At 37.4% G+C, this 18039-nt stretch overlaps 1 pseudogene; it reads left to right on the top strand.

Annotated features, from left to right (window-relative positions):
- The first annotated feature begins 4490 nt into the window (after window positions 1–4490).
- On the top strand, window positions 4491–4902 carry LOC109678849 (RNA-binding protein 4-like; annotated as a pseudogene).
- The last annotated feature ends 13137 nt before the right edge of the window (window positions 4903–18039 follow it).

Genomic DNA, 18039 nt, shown 5'->3' with positions numbered 1-18039 from the left:
GTTTTTCCCAAACTTTCTACTCTCATCTCTCCATAGTATTTTCTTACAATTCTCTCTATTCTCTCTTCTGCAATTTTTTGATACTTTGGTCTCTGGAAACATTGTGGCTGAAAGTTTAAAAATAGCTGCACTAAAAAGTGATGTTTATGTTTGTACTCATAGGAATTTCCCTGAGTGTTGTACTGTAAGTTGTAGTCATGCAAGCAATAAGAATGTGTGGTTTTAATTATTATTTTGTTGATGTGTATAGCTTTTAGAGGATGTGTTTGGACATTAAGATTTAGATGGCCACCATTCATTGGCTATCTCTTTGCATTCTTGATTCCTTCAAATCCCCATACTAATAGAAAAAAATAAGACTTAAAGTATTAGCCATTTCTCTAAATATTAATTTGCATCCAATTTTACAGGCTTTTAAGATTTTATTATTAACTTCAACTCAAGTACATACAATCCAATATAACTAAAATACAGTTATCATTAGTTATTACTCTCTCTAGATAGTCCTGTATCTGCTCCATGATGATTAATCTTGATTACTGGATTGTATTGAGAGTGCTTAGGAGATTAGTAAAGCACACCTCTAGGTGTGTCTGTGAAGGTAATTCCGGAGAAGTTTATCTAAATGGGGAAACCTGCTCTGATTATGGGCAGCACAATCCCATGGCTTGGTGTCCAGATGGAATAAAAGGAGAAAAAAGGAGAAAGCCTGAAAGTACAGATATTCTCTCTTCTGCTACCTGGCTAGCTGCCATGAGGTGAGCTTCTCTGCTTTGCCATGCCCTCCCACTATGATGGACTGAAACCACTGAAACCATGAGCCAAAATAAATAATTCTCCCTTAAATTGTTTTTCTCAGGCATTTTGTCACAGCAATGAAAATTTGATGAACACAGCTCCCAACCACACTTTCTTGACCCTTCATTCCCCAGAGATGGGGAGATGTTTCAACAATAAATTCTGCACAAAGTTCTTCACAAAAGTTTTCTATGGACATTCCTGGATGCCCTATGAGAATGTCCAATAAAGATAACAGCTTCAGTATTGCACAACAAACTCCATACAAATTCTACAAAATCTCCATCTTTAAGATAAGCCAGTTCTATATATAAAACCCACTAAACCCATACTCACTTTCTGAAAAAAATTTCTTGCGATTCCACATGCCTTGACTGATCCACTTGAGCTTATACATTTCACCCCTTCCTGTTTACAGTACTGTCCTTTACCCTGTGCAGTAGACAATTTCATACCTCATCCATATCCCCTAAACACTCACTATGCCAATGAGTTCTTACTTAATTATCCTCAAATCTCTGACTGAGGAACTAGAATATAGCCCTTTCTCAGCATAGACCCAAAATAGACACTCCCAGAAGAAACTGTCTTAAGGCCTATTAATGAATTCAAAATTAGTTCCTAATTTCATCCTGAATTTCACTTTAAGTGTCACACCCCCCTCATCATTAACAGAAATTTAAGTGTTCTCTCCATCCAGCCACCCAGAAAGATTTTGGTGTTCTTTGGTTACTGGAATCAAGAAGAGATTGCACAGAGAATCCATGAATTTTTATCAATCTAAATACCTAGGCTGAATCTTCTCTGGTTTCATAAGAGGTTATCATGTAGGTGAAAGAGTTTTTTAATAACAAACATCTGATCTGAACTGAGAAATCAAGTTTTGAAAGCAGCTTCTCTGGAGGAAAATACATTGATCCAAGGAAGAATCTCATGTAGAATGAAGAGAAAGGAGTCAAAGAAATGAATTAAATTTGTAAGTTTTGCAGAGTGCAGACATATGACTTAAGAAAGAAGAAAGGCAACAGGAATAGAAAAGGCAGGGTAGTGGAATGGTTGGTAATCTTTTAACCATAAGAACGAAAACATTGACTCAGCCACAAAGAAGAATAAAATTTTGTCATTCACAGATAAATGGAAGGAACTGGAGAATATCATCTTAAGTGAAGTTAGCCAGGTTCAGAAAGTCAAAAGTCTCATGTTCTCTCTCACGCAGGATACAGACCTAAAACAAATGCAGCAATATTATGGGACACTGGTCACACTAAAGGTAGGTCACACCTGGGAGGGATAGGCCAAGGGAAGCAAGCTCAAAACTTGAATGTGGTTGATGTGCTTTCTGTACAGGAATGAATATAGAAATCTTAAACTGGCTGGGGCCATCATGGGAAGAGGACAAGGGAGGAGTGAAGAGAACTAGAGATGAGCCAGTTGGGGCTGTACTACATACATGCATGGAAATATCACAAGGAAACTCCCTGGGTAGCTATATCTCAAACTAGCAAAAAACGTCATGTTTTTATTTTTATCTTTCATCTCTTTTCTTCTACAAAATTGGAGAACAGGAGAGCGAAACAGGTCCCCCAGGGAGTAGAAGGGTTGCTCTGGGGGGTGGGGGGTGGCAGGGGAAGAGGGTAGGAGGATGAATATGGTGCAAATAATGTGTACATGTGTATGTAAATGCAAAAATGATACCTGTTGGAAACTATTCCAGGAATCAGGGAAGTGGAGATAAAGCAGAGCAGTGAAGGAGGTCAATTCAAGTATAATATATTTTATACATTGTAAGAACCTTTGTAAATCCCAAAATTGTACCCCCATCCAGAACAACAATAAAGGAAAAATAAATAAAATTTTAAAAAAAGAAAACATAGTAGAAATCAGATCAAATAGAGTTAAGAACAGGGATTAGACAGTGCCACATTTGTTCCACTCACTGTTACCTGGCAATTAAAGCTTCTCCTTATGACAATAGATTAAAAACATGAAAATAAAGAAAAGAGAAAGTCCTTGGAGGAAGACCTGGGGAAGGAGTTTATAATGTGGAACAAGAAGGATGCAAAGAAAGGGTAGAACATGACATATGTAAAAGAGCTAGTTTGAGTCTACATACTCAGGAAGGGACAGATTAGAACTGATTATTGCTTCTGTTGCAGATCAGATTCTTTTTAAGTAATAAACAACATCTTTGCCGTCTATGATTACTTGAGCTACTCAACTACTTGCTTCTTTTTATTATTATTATTATTATTGTGCTGGGTGTGGGTACATTGTACCATTTACAAAAGTTTTTACAATGCATCAAATATATCATACTTGAATTCACCCCCTCCACTGCTTTCTTTCATCTCCTCTCCCCCCCAATTACTGGAACAATTTCAACAGGTATCATTTTTGCAATAATGTATACATGTATCTACATTATTTGCACCATATTCATCCTCTTATACTTTCCCTGCCACCTCCCCGCTCCCACCAGTGCCAACCTCCCCCCAACACCGCCCTGCTTCTGCTCTCCTGTAGAAGAAAAAACATAAAACATAATAAGAGAAACATGGCATTTTTGCTAGCTTGAGACACAGGGAGAGTCCTTGAGCTGTTTCCACTCATATATGTATTATCACCCCAATTAGTTCATCTCTGCCAGTCCTCTTTACCCCTCCCTAGTCCCCTTCCAATAGTGGCCCTGGCAACTTTAAGATTTCTGTATTCATTCCTGTTAGCACATCAACCACATTCAAGGTTTTGGTTTCCTTCCCTTGCCCTATCCCTCCTGGGTGCAGCCTCCCCTTAGTGTGACCCATGTCCCATAATATTGCTGCATTTGTTTTAGGTCTATAATCTGCAGATGAGGAAGAACATGCAATTTTTGGCCTTCTGAGCCTGACTTCATTTAAGATGATGTTCTCCAGTTTTATCCATTTACCTGAAAATGACATAATTTCATTCTTCTTTGTGGCTGAGTAAAATTTCATTGTGTATAAATACCACATTTTCTTAATCCATTCATCAGTCAACAACATCTTGTCTGTTTCCATAACTTAGCTATTGTGAATAGCACTGCAATAAACATGGGTGTGCAGGTGCCTGTGTAATAACCTGACTCACATTCCTTCAGGTATATCTCTGGGAGTGGTATTGCTGAGTCATATCGCAGATCTATTTTTATTTTTTAAGGAGCCTCCATATTGTTTTCCATAGTGGTTGCACTAGTTTACATTCCCACCAGCAGTGTATGAGGGTTCCTTCTTCCCTGCATCCTTGCCAACATTTGTTGTTGGTGGTGTTCTTAATTTGGGCTATTCTAACAGGAGTGAGGTAGAATCTTAGTGGGGTTTTGATTTGCATTTTCTTTATGGCCAGGGATGGTGATGATTTTTTCATGTGTTTTTTAGCCATTTGAACTTCCTCCTTTCAAAAAGTTCTGTCCAGTTCAGTCGCCCATTTTTTTACTGGGTCATTGATTTCTTGGGGGAGTTTAGGTTTTTGAGCTCCCTGTATATTCTTGTTTTCATTCCCTTGTCTGATGTATAGCTAGCAAAGATTTTCTCCCATTCTGTGGGTTGGCTCTTCAATTTAGAGACCATTTCCTTTGTTGTGCAGAAGCTTTTTAATTTGCTTCTTGAGAAGTACCAAGGATCATCTGCACTACAAGGAAGAGACCCTGCTGATTTCCATATGGTTAGGTTGAGATGGTGAACATGTTTACTGGAAACCTGCCCAGGAAACTAAAGAACATGAGATCTGCTCTCTTTGAGCAGTATGGGAAGCTTCTGGAATGTGGCATTAAGAACTTTGGCTTTGAGCATAAAGAAGACAAAACCATAACTGAAGATGTTATATGGAACCTGAACACTACAAGCTTCCTGGGATGAATATCAGTATGGGAACCAACAGGAAAAAGAGCAAAACCTCATTTAAGTTGCATGTAGGTAGCAAAAGTCCCACCTGTACCAACAAGGAGCTTTGGGCCAAGGTTAAGTCACCAAATATGACATCATGAAAGATTATGCCTTTGTACATATGGCGAGGGCAAAGGATGTAGTAGAGAAAATCAGGGGCCTTGATAGCACAGAATTTCGAGATGGAATGGATGTGGACTGAAATTCCTACCTGCAACTGTGCATGAGAATCATGATGCCCATCTCCTGGGCATGATTGGCTCTACTTGTTCAGTCCCTCAGGAGCTTTAGACTGTAATTTATCTCACTTCTCTTGTTCCTGATCATTTTCATGTTTTGTCTGCCCTTTATTTCTGAGGTTGTCCACGGTGTTCTGTTTCCCCATCAGCTTCAGTATAGACACTGTGATGGCGACTGTGCTGTCTCTTCTCTGCCTTCTGCTTCTGGAGGGTGTTGGATTTGGGAATGATCTTGGTGAGTGTGTCACTACTCCTGGTTCACTACTACTTTTGGCCCAAGTCTAGACCTATGTAGTTACATCTATTTTTTTTTTTCTTTCTGGTAAAATAAATGGATTTTCAGTAAAAAAAAAAAAAAAAAAAGGAAGGGAAGGAGAGAGTAAATTGCAAAATTCAGGAAATGTGGATAAGACAAGGTACAATGTCATTTGCCAGGTGTAAAAGCTCAGAGCAAACATAGGCCTGCTCCCCAGGCTGCTTTTATAACCCTTAGCTTCATCTTGGCATACAGACCAGGTAAGTCAGCAAAGTAAGTTAATAATTGCCATTATTGTTTGAAAAGTATAAGCTAAGTATGAAATTTTTTTGGTCTTTAGGATTGGATACTAAGAAGTCACACCAAGACAAGGAGCAGATCTAAAAGCAAAAGGTAAGCATATCTCAGTCAGATGAGAATGATTCTCCCACTCTGCCACATCAGTTCTCCCATGTTCCTCAGAGCTACTGGGCCACAGTTGCAGCTGGCCTAAGTGATGCACACAATTCACAGAAGAGATTTGCTGGTCAATTTGGCTGGCCATGTGCAAAGACACAACTAACATCTGCACAAGGAGAAAAGGAAAAATAAAAACTAGTAAAGGAAATCAGGACCTAGGTTGAAATTAGCTTTCCAATTTTGTAGAAAATATATTCCATTTCATTTTACTTATTTATACAAAGCCTGGCAGAATTAGTCTCTAAACAAATTGATAACCAAGGAAAGTCATCCTGGTAGAGTGGCTAACACACAGAATTTTTCTAAAAACAATTCAGACAAATCTAGCTCCTATTTTTGGTCCAGTCACTTAGCTATGCAATCTTACACAAATTATTTAATATCTCTGAAGCTTTGATTTCCTCTCCACATAAAATGAGGATAATAATCCCATCTTTGCAAAGATGACTAGAGTGATGATCTCAAAGCATGGATAAAGTGCAGGTTTATTACATGGTACCAATGGAGTAACAGGAATATTAATAAATGTTTTAATGTTTATAATTATTATTTTTATTTCTATGACCATAACGATATCATTTTCACATTTTTCAATGAACATATTACCCATTTCATAAACCAAAAGACTATTTTGATATTTTTAAGTTGAGCTTTTTCATGGATCTACCTCAGTGGAGTAGAAAGAAAATGGAAGATACCTAAGATCCAGTATTTGCAGAATTATTCAGAATATTATTTAGTTAGCTTCCTTTGAGTTTCTGGGTTCTTACTTTAACCATCCAAGATCAGAATGTCCTCAAGCCCCAGATTCAATATCCAATGTGGGTAGAATGAGAAATGGTGAGAGAATATTGTGATATTTTTACTAAGGCCTAAAACAAAGAAGCATACTGTACCTTACGAAGAGACCATGCTCCAGATTCTAATTATTGTTGAGCATCATCAGGAACAAGTTTAATTTCCATTTAATAACAGTGCTAGTTTCCACAGGAAAGTAAACAGATACTGTCAATTACTGATGCTTTTAGAGTAAAAGAGAGGCTATCCTAAACATCTGGGTTGGAGAACAGATGTAGGCAGAATACTGATCTCAGGAGTGGCTGACAAGTAGGGAACAATCCACAAAAGAATTATGGCAATTCAAGTTCCTTTCCAGGCAGACAGAATGTAAAGGAAGCAGTCAAAAATGGGAGGTCACAGAACCCTCTTTGGCAATGGGAACAATGGCAGTATCATTCGAGGATCAGACTGCCCAATGGAATTTGTGTGAAAGTAAGAAGAGGAACTATGCTGGAGACAAAATATAATAAAACTGGCCAGCCAGCCTCTTCCTATTGCAGAGTACAGTGATGGACTGAGAAGTCAGCCAGCCATGTGATGTGTGATTTTGGACCAGCATTATTCAAGAACATAAGGGAATGTTGCCCAGAGAAAAGTGAAAGAAGTCCAGGAACAGGAAAAACACAATTCACAAAGATGCCTTGTTCCCTATCTAAAAACCAGGATATAACTCACAGCTATCTCAATGTTCAACACGGACAACTGAGATGGGGCTAGGTCAGGGCAGAGACTCACATTAAGTTAAACATGACTCATCTTTGCATTCAGACACATCTTATACTTTCTCATTTTAGTTGTTCTGTAATGATGAGGAGAAGGAAACATTTTACTCTGTAATCACATTCTAGAATCAAGAACATTGGGCTGCATAGTTTATGTTAACTTATGAGTTTCTTTGGGTACTATTTGACTTTTCAAGATGGAAAAGAACATCTCAAACCTGCAATGTATAATCAGGCATAACTCTCCGACTTCCAAATATAGTATATTTGGAAAAAGGAAAATTACCATATTATAACTCAGGTATGCCTTACAATATTGAGCCAATGTGAACCTATTTGGCGGTTTAAACTGGCAAGAAACTTCTGTTTGCTTTTATCAGAAGGTATCACTGCAACTCCATTGTCTTTCCACAAAGTTATAATGATATGTAAGTTTTAAGACAGAATTTTTGAAAGCATGTTAGAATCTTTAAATCTAACTGAATGCTTTCTTCTCTAAAGCAGTCACTGTGGAACACTTTATGCTAATTTCACAAGGCTACCTAGCTTAACAGTAGTCACCATTCCTTCTCTTATTCACAGCCCTTCTCTGAGAACCTGTGTCAGCTACAACCCTATTTGGAAGTGCAACCCTATTTGCTGAGTGGCTTTTACACAGGTTACTAGCTCTAAAGACCTTAAATGCATAAACCTGGCTGGAGTTAGATTTAGCAAGACAAAGCTACTCCATCTCAGAGTCTACTTAGTGGTGAACTCAAACTGTGACAAAGGAAGTTAGAAGTCTCATTAAGAATGGATGGAACTCAGTCATTTTAATCAAACTAATTTTTCAGCAATTTAAAAGATTTTTGTTTCTCTGTTTTTTGTTTTAGGCCGTACTGGGGCTTAAACTCAGGGCCTCCCACGTGTTAGGCAGGCACTCTGCCACCTGAGCCACTTCAGCAGCCCTAACAGTGGGTTTTTATCTAGATTTTTGACCTAAATTTCTATGAGTCTTACAATTGTTTTTCTACCATAGAATGCCTAAATAGCAAAGAATGGTTCTATTAAAAGCAAAAAAAAATTGTCTATGAAGTCTTGTCCTTATTTTTCAAAAGTCATCTGAATTTTGCATTTTATTCTACATTTGTTATAATATTATAAAATGCTCTAGATAAAATAATTAACTCTTCCCCCAAGATCTTCAAGTAAAATCAGCAGCATCCCCACTCCCAGGATAATTTGTCCTACTGTTTATGTGTACCTTCTTACCACACGGACTGCCCAGAAAAATTATCTGAAAATTTGAGGCAACATTGGGGAATCTGGGAGAAGGTAGAAAATAAGAGGAAGATAGTGAACTATATCACATAATGAAATTACAGCTTTATCTTATAACATTGGGTCATGTAAGTATCATTTTCTGATATGTTCTAAAGTCAAGTGAAAACCACCTAAACCAAAAGTACAAAGAAGAGCAAATATCTTTGTCCTTTCTTCTTTTGCCATAGGTAAAAAGAAGAGAATAAGGCCAGTATTGTCAATTTTAGAAAAATCTCACTTTAACAACCCAAAAGTTCAAAGCTCACTATCAGTACCAAGTCAGATCAATCAACATGACATTATTCTTCCATTCATTCTGAGAAGATGAGCCTGTATGTAAAAGCAACTGGGATAAAACCTATAAAGCAAAAAGAAAAAACATAATCCTCAAGGGTGGGGTCATGTCAAGATAAAAAGGAAAGCAGAAAGTACCTCTTCTGCTTTCTACATAACCATAACATTTTATAGCAGAGGATGCTGTAGGCAAACTGACAGCTCCTGGAGCTGTTCTTAGCATGCATCACTTGAGAAACAATCTGTCAATCACTTAATTCTTATTCAATAAAAATTTGAATAATAGTTTCCATAACTTTTCTGCTGACTAGTGTTGATACCATTTGCAACAGTTTTGAATATTCATCAAAACCTAAAGCAATGTTGGGTTTTCCAAACTTTACTTCATAGCCCTTAAATCACACAAGAAGAAAAAAATTTCTCACTACAACTTATATTGAGGAAATAGTAGGAATAATGGTAACCTTCTTTGAAAGATTAAAAAGGATAGAATAGTGTTGACATACTCAGAGACTCTATATCCAATTATTGATTTTTTCATATTACATATCAGCATTTATCATTCTATACTTACAACATTTTTGATAAAACTAGTGAATTCTGGTTCTTTTCATTGGTCAGGTTATCATTTTTGACTGAAAATATTAGTAGAGATCTACCTGACAATTGTATAATGTTGAGTAGCTCCTAAATCCTGAACAATTCTGGCTCCTAGGGAAAGAAAAAACTCTCAAGAGATCAGCCCCTGTGAAGTCAGAACTCTGCTTATCTTTTCCTATCTAGTTCAGCTGGAATGCCTCTTGGGGATCTATTGATTTGGAAATCTTTGCCCCAAAAGAATCTTGATTCTTGAGTTCTCAGAATAACCCAACCCCTCTGGGAACATTCCTAGTTTAAACAAATATACAGAATTTATAAAATAAAATAAAATTCTACTGGCCAGATTTATATCTTAGGCAAGAGAACAAAAGGCTTACCAAGTCGCTCCATAGATTCTTGTTGGTATTGTTTGATTTTGTTTGGGTTATTTTTGGTGGTTCCGGGATATGAACTCAGGGCCTTGCACTTATTTGGCAGGCCATCTACACTTGAGCCATGCCCACAGCCCTTTTGTGCTTCTAATTATTTTTCAAGTAGAGTCTTCTGTCTCATATTTTTTCCTTGGCAGGCCTCATCTCCTTATCCTTCTACCTATGACCTCCAGCATAGTTTTGCATTCCAGTCACATGCTACTCCACCTGGCTTATTGATTTAGATGGGGTCTCATTAACTTTTTTGCCCAGACTAGCCTCAAATATTGATCCTTCAATCTCTACCTCCCAAATACTGGGAGTAAAGGCATGAGCCAACATTCCTGGCCCATACTCCATATGGTTTTATGTTGTGACAACCAAATGCAATAAGTGATCCTTGATTGCATGTAGGATATTTACAAAAAAAAAAAACTATAAAGAATATTTTAGAGACAATTAAGAAAATTTGAACACTAACCTGTCATGTCTACAATTTGTATTCAAATGGTTTTTTTGAAACAAAATTGAATATTTTGATTCTTTAAATGAAATTGAAATCAGTTGCAAAAAGCAACAGAATATCAGTACAAAAATTTATGTGAAATATTTGAACTATTAATATAAATAAGATATTATTTGCCCTAGTATTTTGGACTCCTGGAAGAAGGAAAAGAATGGAGAGAAAGAGGTCTAGAGAAAATTTCAGTGTAGTCAATTTATGAGATTAAATTTATGAGGCTTAAAAATCTGCCTTGAAAATCTTTGATTAGGAAGAATCTAAATGACTCAGAAAAACTGGGAAAGAAGGGGTAAAATCCACTGATTTTCACATTCATGTTGAAACAGAGAGAAAACTCACAGGGATCTCTCAGGCCTTTTACACAATGACTAAGAAAGTAAGCCTGAAGTGAAGACATAGAGAAAAAGTGCAGCAATTTTTGCCAACTACAAAAACTTCGAAGTCTCCCCAAATGACCTAACTCTCTTTTTGTTACAACAAACAAGCTCCAAGTACTTGTGGTTCTTTGATTCATAAAGATAAAGAAGTGTTTACCTGCCAAGCTTCATCGACAAGTACCAGGAAGATAGTGACTTCTTTCAGATGCACAACAACGTGCTGTATTCAACCCAGATCCTATTTTGTGCCTGTTTCTTTCATTCATGTTGAGTAATAATGGTAATTACCACTTAGCATAAACCCATCACATGGGTTATATACTACATAACCCATGTAGTTATGGGTTGAACATCTATCGTATGAAGTAGCAAATTACTATTCCCATCCTATAGCTGAGGAAACAGGTTAGAGAGATAAAAGCAGTGTGCCTAAGTCCAGCCTAGTAGTTCTGACTCGATTTCAAACACTAGCCTTCTGTCTACGATCTTACCAGAGGGTAAGATTTAACTCCCTCATGTCCTCACCTTCCTGGCTACTCTGGTTTTCGGGTAGCAGAGAGAGAGCAAATCTGCTTGACCATCCCTCACTTGCCCTGCTGCTCATTATCTGTCACTAATAGCACCCTAAAGAAGCTCCCGCTTCTCAGGAGTAAATATTTAGAAAATGAAAGAGACTCTCTCCCCCTGAAGCAATTGAGATCTTGTCCTTGGAGGGCTTGGGGAGCCAGGAGAACCAAGGTCTTAGCACAGGCTGCTCTGCTCCAGATATACTCGCCAACATCTGCTTCTATTAATCTTCTCCACATAATCATATCCGATATGCTTTCATGCTCTTTCAACAAAGGAGACTTAATCAATGATAATTATAATTTTCTAATTAGTTTCTTAATGACATTTTAACAGAACAGTGTAACACCATATGCATACTTGCAATAGTTAGGAGAATTTTTCCAAATAAACTCAGAATGCCTTTCTTGTCCTCATATATCCCTACAGGATATTATTAGTTGAGTCATCAAATCAAATTTATCTACATTTTCTAATTCTACTTAAATCTTACCCTCCTTTAGCATACATTTCTTTGCCAACTTCACACACCTGATTAAGTTCAATCGCTTATCTTTAAATATTTAACACCACCTCTGTCATTTTGAAATACTTAGTTTGCTTTTTTCATACTATTGACTTATCCACTCATGGCCATTGAATTGATCACGTTTGAGTCATATTCTTAGAGTTAATTGTGTTAGACATGCTTGGAGCACATGCTCACTCCCTGACATTTTCTTTGAAAGAAAATTTTCTTGGCCTCTGCTGAAGTGGTAGGCTTGGGTTGCTCTGTTTTGCTACCAGAGCAAAGTGAAGTAGAGACTGGAGTTGAAAGAATCAGCACAAATATAAAGGAACAAAAGTATAAAGAAGGAAACATATAAGATATGCTGAAATATTGGTGAACAAGGGTCATGCTCACCTGTTTAAGAAACACAAAAACAATAAAAAATTCAAACTATTCAGCAGGTAACAACCACAGCAAGTAAGGATGGCTAACAAAAGTTATAATGGAGACAGGTGGTCTAGGAAGCTAAATAGTTGTTAGAATTATCTTTCAAACAAGGGAGCATCTATCAAAACCAAGGAAATATAACTATAATGATAAGATCAAGATAAAGGTCAGAAGTGAGGATGAGTATGCATGTTTGAGATTAGATAGGAATGGAATATTATGCCAGACAGATCCTAAAAAATTCCCTTTAAATATAATACCTTGGATGACTTGGGCTCTAGGCACAAAAGGCCACTTGCTCACTGACAATGGTAGTTGGGTCTGGGGTAGTGCAATTTAAGACAAAATGGAAATTTAGCATTTGTCCTGGATGCAAATATTTGTTTCACAGCTAATCAGTTGAGTGGGTGAAATACAGTGGAAAATTTAGCAATGACTGTGGTCAGGAGTCAAGTAGGTAGTGGCAAGCTTCTAGAAATCAGTGTGTACCAAATGGGAGATAGCAGAACAAGTAAAAGCAAAGTTCTACAGCACTAGTCAACAGGCAAGACAAAAAAGTAGAGCTCCATCCTAGGATGATCTATCAAGATTAAAATTGAAGGTACAACTCCGCCAGTGTCATGAACATGAAGCACACAAGGTAAGTGGGAAGAAGACAGGGGTGGCAGATCTCAGAGCTCACTTGGGAACCAAGTGTGCTCTGTCTAAAGGAATGCATGTGTCCTTTGCTTCCAAGCTCTGTCTTCTAATTGTCCTCCAGTCAGAATGAACTTGGCTCCCATGTCAGCTCTGAGATCTACCATTCTGTCTTGTTCACATTTCCCTTGTATGGTTGATGTTCATACTTGCTGAGTTGTCCCATCAGCATGAACTCTGATAGACTGTCCTGCTTCCAACTCCTAGCATGAAGTTCCACTCTGTCCAGATACATTTGCAGCACACAGAAAGAGAAAAGATGTCACAAGTAATTAAGATACAGCCTCCTTCTGCCAGGTTTGATACATGAGCTAGGATTGTCATGAACCTGTAAGGTGAAATAACCAGAAAGTTCAGGTTCAAGTGGTAGTAAAGTTAGAGACAGAGGAATACAGACAGGAGGTGATAGCATCTCACTGACCACATCACCTCCTATTATACACCAGACTAGAAGGTAAGGGATAGGTGTCAAAGGTTTGGAGGAAATGGTAAGAGGCACAGACTTCTCCTGGTATATATATTATAGACTAGCAAGCAGAAAAGAACTGTAAGTTCACTGCACTGTCTTGCTTTCTGAGGTAAATGGTAACCAGAACTGTGTTCTTCAATGAACTTCATGTTCAAGGATATCCTACTTTCCAAAGTATAAAATAGTACAAGCTTCAGCAGTGACATTCAATTTTCCCAAAGGCAGTTTTGACCACCTCTCATATTTTAAATGCAAATTAATTCAGCCTTGTTTCAGTTCCACAGTTATTCACACCTAAGTAAATTGCCCTACTCTTCTAGCTCAGAAAACTGATTGGTCACTCAGGCTTTTTGTACTTTGTCATTTTCAATTAACATCAAGTTCCTCCATGAAATGATGCCTATGGTCTTTGGCTCAAACTCCTCACTAATGTCTCAGACTGCAGTGTACTCAGTCTTTTGGACCAGGTTGTATAAACCACAAAGGAAGCCATCTTGGAGTCTTTGACAAAAAGTAAAGGAAGATGTCTTTCTGATCTTTCTACTAGTTTCCAATCACACACCACCACCAGCAGCACTACCACATAGAAACATCTAGTGGGGAATTACCTTTCCTGTACACTGCTATCCTGTATACTACTGAGTAAGGGACCGGCCCTCAAGGAAATATTTTCTGAGTATTGCCTGAGTAGCAGCAGTGTGGTCTATCTTCTTAAAGAAAGGTGGCATCTTAATATATCCACAATGAAATTTATTATTGGTTTAAAAAAACTAACAACTTTTGAGAGATCTCTTTTAAGGTCCATTGCTCATTAATAGTGTTGTGTGGGGTTTTGTTTATTTGCTACTGAGATTTTTACATTCCTTATGTATTGTGGATATCAACCCTCTGTCAGATTATAGTTTGCAAGTATTTTCTACCATTCTATAGGCTGTGTCTTTACTCTGTTGATTGTTTCCTTTGCTGTGCAGAAGCTTTTTAGTTTATGTAATCCCATCAGTCTACTTTTGCTTTTGTTTCCTGTAGCTTGTGGGTCTTAACAAAAATAAATTTGCCCATTTTAATGTTCTGAAACATTTTCCCTGAAACTAGTTTCATAGTTTCAGGTCTCGCATTTAAGTCTTTCATCGATTTAGGGTTGATTTCTTCTTAATTTGGTAAGACATAGTGGTCTTTCATCCTTCCGCATGTGGATATCCAATTTCACAAGCACTATTTATTGAAAAACCTGTCCTCATTCTACAACATGTGCTTTTAGCAACTTTATTGAAAATCGGTTGTCTATACATGTGTAGGCTTTTTTTAAATTGTTTTATTATTCATATGTGCATACAAGGCTTGGGTGATTTCTCCCCCCTGCCCCCACCCCCTCCCTTACCACCCACTCCGCCCCCTCCCTCACCCCCTACCCCCTCAATACCTAGCAGAAACTATTTTGCCCTTATCTCTAATTTTGTTGAAGAGAAAGTATAAGCAATAATAGGAAGGAACAAGGGTTTTTGCTAGTTGAGATAAGGATAGCTATACAGGGAGTTGACTCACATTAATTTCCTGTGCGTGTGTGTTACCTTCTAGGTTAATTCTTTTTGATCTAACCTTTTCTCTAGTTCCTGGTCCCCTTTTCCTATTGGCCTCAGTTGCTTTTAAGGTATCTGCTTTAGTTTCTCTGCATTAAGGGCAACAAATGCTAGCTAATTTTTTAGGTGTCTTACCTATCCTCACACCTCCCTTGCGTGCTCTCGCTTTTATCATATGCTCAAAGTCCAATCCCTTTGTTGTCTTTGCCCTTGATCTATTGTCCGCATATGAGGGAGAACATACGATTTTTGGTCTTTTGGGCTGGGATAACCTCACTCAGAATGTTGTTCTCCAATTCCATCCATTTATCAGCAAATGATAACATTTTGTTCTTCTTCACGGCTGCATAAAATTCCATTGTGTATAAATACCACATTTTCTTAATCCATTCTTCAGTGGTGGGGCATCTTGGCTGTTTCCATAACTTGACTATTGTGAATAGTGCTGCAATAAACATGGGTGTGCAGGTGCCTCTGGAGTAACCTGTGTCACAGTCTTTTGGGTATATCCCCAAGAGTGGTATTGCTGGATCAAACAGTAGATCAATGGTTATCTTTTTAAGTAGCCTCCAAATTTTTTTCCAGAGTGGTTGTACTAGTTTACATTCCCACCAAGTGTAAGAGGGTTCATTTTTCCCCGAATCCCTGCCAACACCTGTTGTTAGTGGTGTTGCTAATGATGGCTATTCTAACAGGGGTGAGGTGGAATCTGAGTGTGGTTTTAATTTGCATTTCCTTTATTGCTAGAGATGGTAAGCATTTTTTCATGTGTTTTTTGGCCATTCGAATTTCTTCTTTTGAGAAAGTTCTGTTTAGTTCACTTGCCCATTTCTTTATTGGATCATTAATTTTGGGAAAATTTAGTTTTTTAAGTTCTCTATATATTCTGGTTATCAGTCCTTTGTCTGATGTGTAGCTGGCAAATATTTCCTCCCACTCTGTGGGTGTTCTCTTCGGTTTAGAGACCATTTCTGTGGATGAACACAAGCTTTTTAGTTGTATGAGGTCCCATTTATCTATGCTATCTCTTAGTTGCTGTGCTGCTGGGGTTTCGTTGAGAAAGTTCTTACCTATACCTACTAGCTCCAGAGTTTTTCCTACTCTTTCCTGTATCAACTTTAGAGTTTAGGGTCTGTTATTAATATCCTTGATCCATTTTGAGTTAATATTGGTATAGGGTGATATACATGGATCTAGTTTCAGTTTTTTGCAGACTGCTAACCAGTTTTCCCAGCAGTTTTTGTTGAAGAGGCTGCTATTTCTCTATCGTATATTTTTAGCTCCTTTGTCAAAAGCAAGTTGGTTATTGTTGTGTGGCTTCATATTGGGGTCCTCTATTCTGTTCCACTGGTCTTCATGTCTGTTTTTGTGCCAGTACCATGCTGTTTTTATTGTTATTGCTTTGTAATATAGTTTAAAGTCAGGTATTGTGATACCTCCAGCATTGTTCTTTTGACTGAGTACTGCCTTGGCTATTCGTGCCCTCTTGTGTTTCCATATAAATTTAACGGTAGATTTTTCAATCTCTTTAATGAATGTCATTGGAATTTTGATGGGAATTGCATTAAACATGTAGATTACTTTTGGGAGTATCGACATTTTTACTATGTTGATTCTACCAATCCATGAGCATGGGAGATCTCTCCACTTTCTATTGTCTTCTTCAATCTCTTTCTTCAGAAGTGTATAGTTTTCCTTGTAGAGGTCTTTCACATCTTTTGTTAGGTTTACACCTAGGTATTTGATTTTTTTTTAGGCTATTTTAAATGGAATTGTTTTCATACATTCTTTATAGGTTTGCTCATTGTTAGTGTATAGAAATGCTAATGATTTTTCTATGTTGATTTTATATCCTGCTACCTTGCTGTAGCTATTGATGATGTCTAGAAGCTTCTGAGTAGAGTTTTTTGGGTCTTTAAGGTATAGGATCATTCATGTTATCTGCAAATAGGGATATTTTGACAGTTTCTTTACCTATTTGTATTCCTTTTATTCCTTCTTCTTGCCTAATTGCTCTGGCTAGGAATTCCAGTACTATGTTGAATACGAGTGGAGATAGCGGGCATCCTTGTCTGGTTCCTGATTTTAGAGGGAATGGTTTCAGTTTTTCACCATTAAGTATAATGCTGGCTGTAGGTTTGTCAAATATAGCTTTTATAATGTTGAGGTACTTCCCTTCTATTCCTAGTTTTCTTAGAGCTTTTATCATGAAATGGTGTTGGATCTTATCAAAGGCTTTTTCTGCATCTATTGAGATGATCAAGTGGTTTTTGTCTTTGCTTCTGTTAATGTGGTTTGTTACGTTGATTGATTTTCGTATGTTGAACCACCCCTGCATTCCTGGGATGAAGCCTACTTGGTCATGCTGAATGATCTTTTTGATGTGTTGTTGAATTTGCATTCCCATTATTTTGTTGAGGATTTTTGCATCAATGTTCATTAAGGAGATTGGCCTATAGTTCTCCTTTTTGAAGGTGTCTTTGCCTGGTTTTGGGATAAGTGTAATACTGGCTTCATAAAATGTGTTTGGCAGTTTTCCTTCCCTTTCTATTTCATGGAACAGTTTAAGGAGGGTTGGTGTCAGTTCTTCTTTAAAGGTCTGATAGAATTCAGCAGAGAATTCATCAGGTCCTGGACTTTTCTTTTTGGGGAGACTCTTGATTGCTGCTTCAATTTCATTTTGTGTTATAGATCTATTCAGGTGATTAATTTCCTCTTGGTTCAGTTTTGGATGATCATATGTATCTAGAAATCTGTCCATTTCTTTAAGATTTTCAAATTTATTTGAATATAGGTTCTCAAAGTAGTCTCTGATGATTTCCTGGACTTCCATGGTGTTTGTTGTTATCTCCCCTTTTGCATTCCTGATTCTAATTTGGGTTTTTTTCTCTCCTCATTTTAGTCAGGTTTGCCAGTGGTGTATTGATCTTGTTTATTTTTTCAAAGAACCAACTTTTTGTTTCATTAATTCTTTGTATGGTTTTTTTGGTCTCTACTTCATTGATTTCAGCTCTTATTTTTATTATTTCTCTCCTTCTATTTGTTTTGGGATTTGCTTGTTCTTGTTTTTC

Source organism: Castor canadensis, chromosome 6 (genome assembly GCF_047511655.1).
Source record: "Castor canadensis chromosome 6, mCasCan1.hap1v2, whole genome shotgun sequence".
NCBI classification, from domain to species: Eukaryota; Metazoa; Chordata; class Mammalia; order Rodentia; family Castoridae; genus Castor; species Castor canadensis.
The sequence above is the reverse complement of the archived record's forward strand: the minus strand, read 5'-3'. Positions and strand labels throughout refer to the sequence as shown.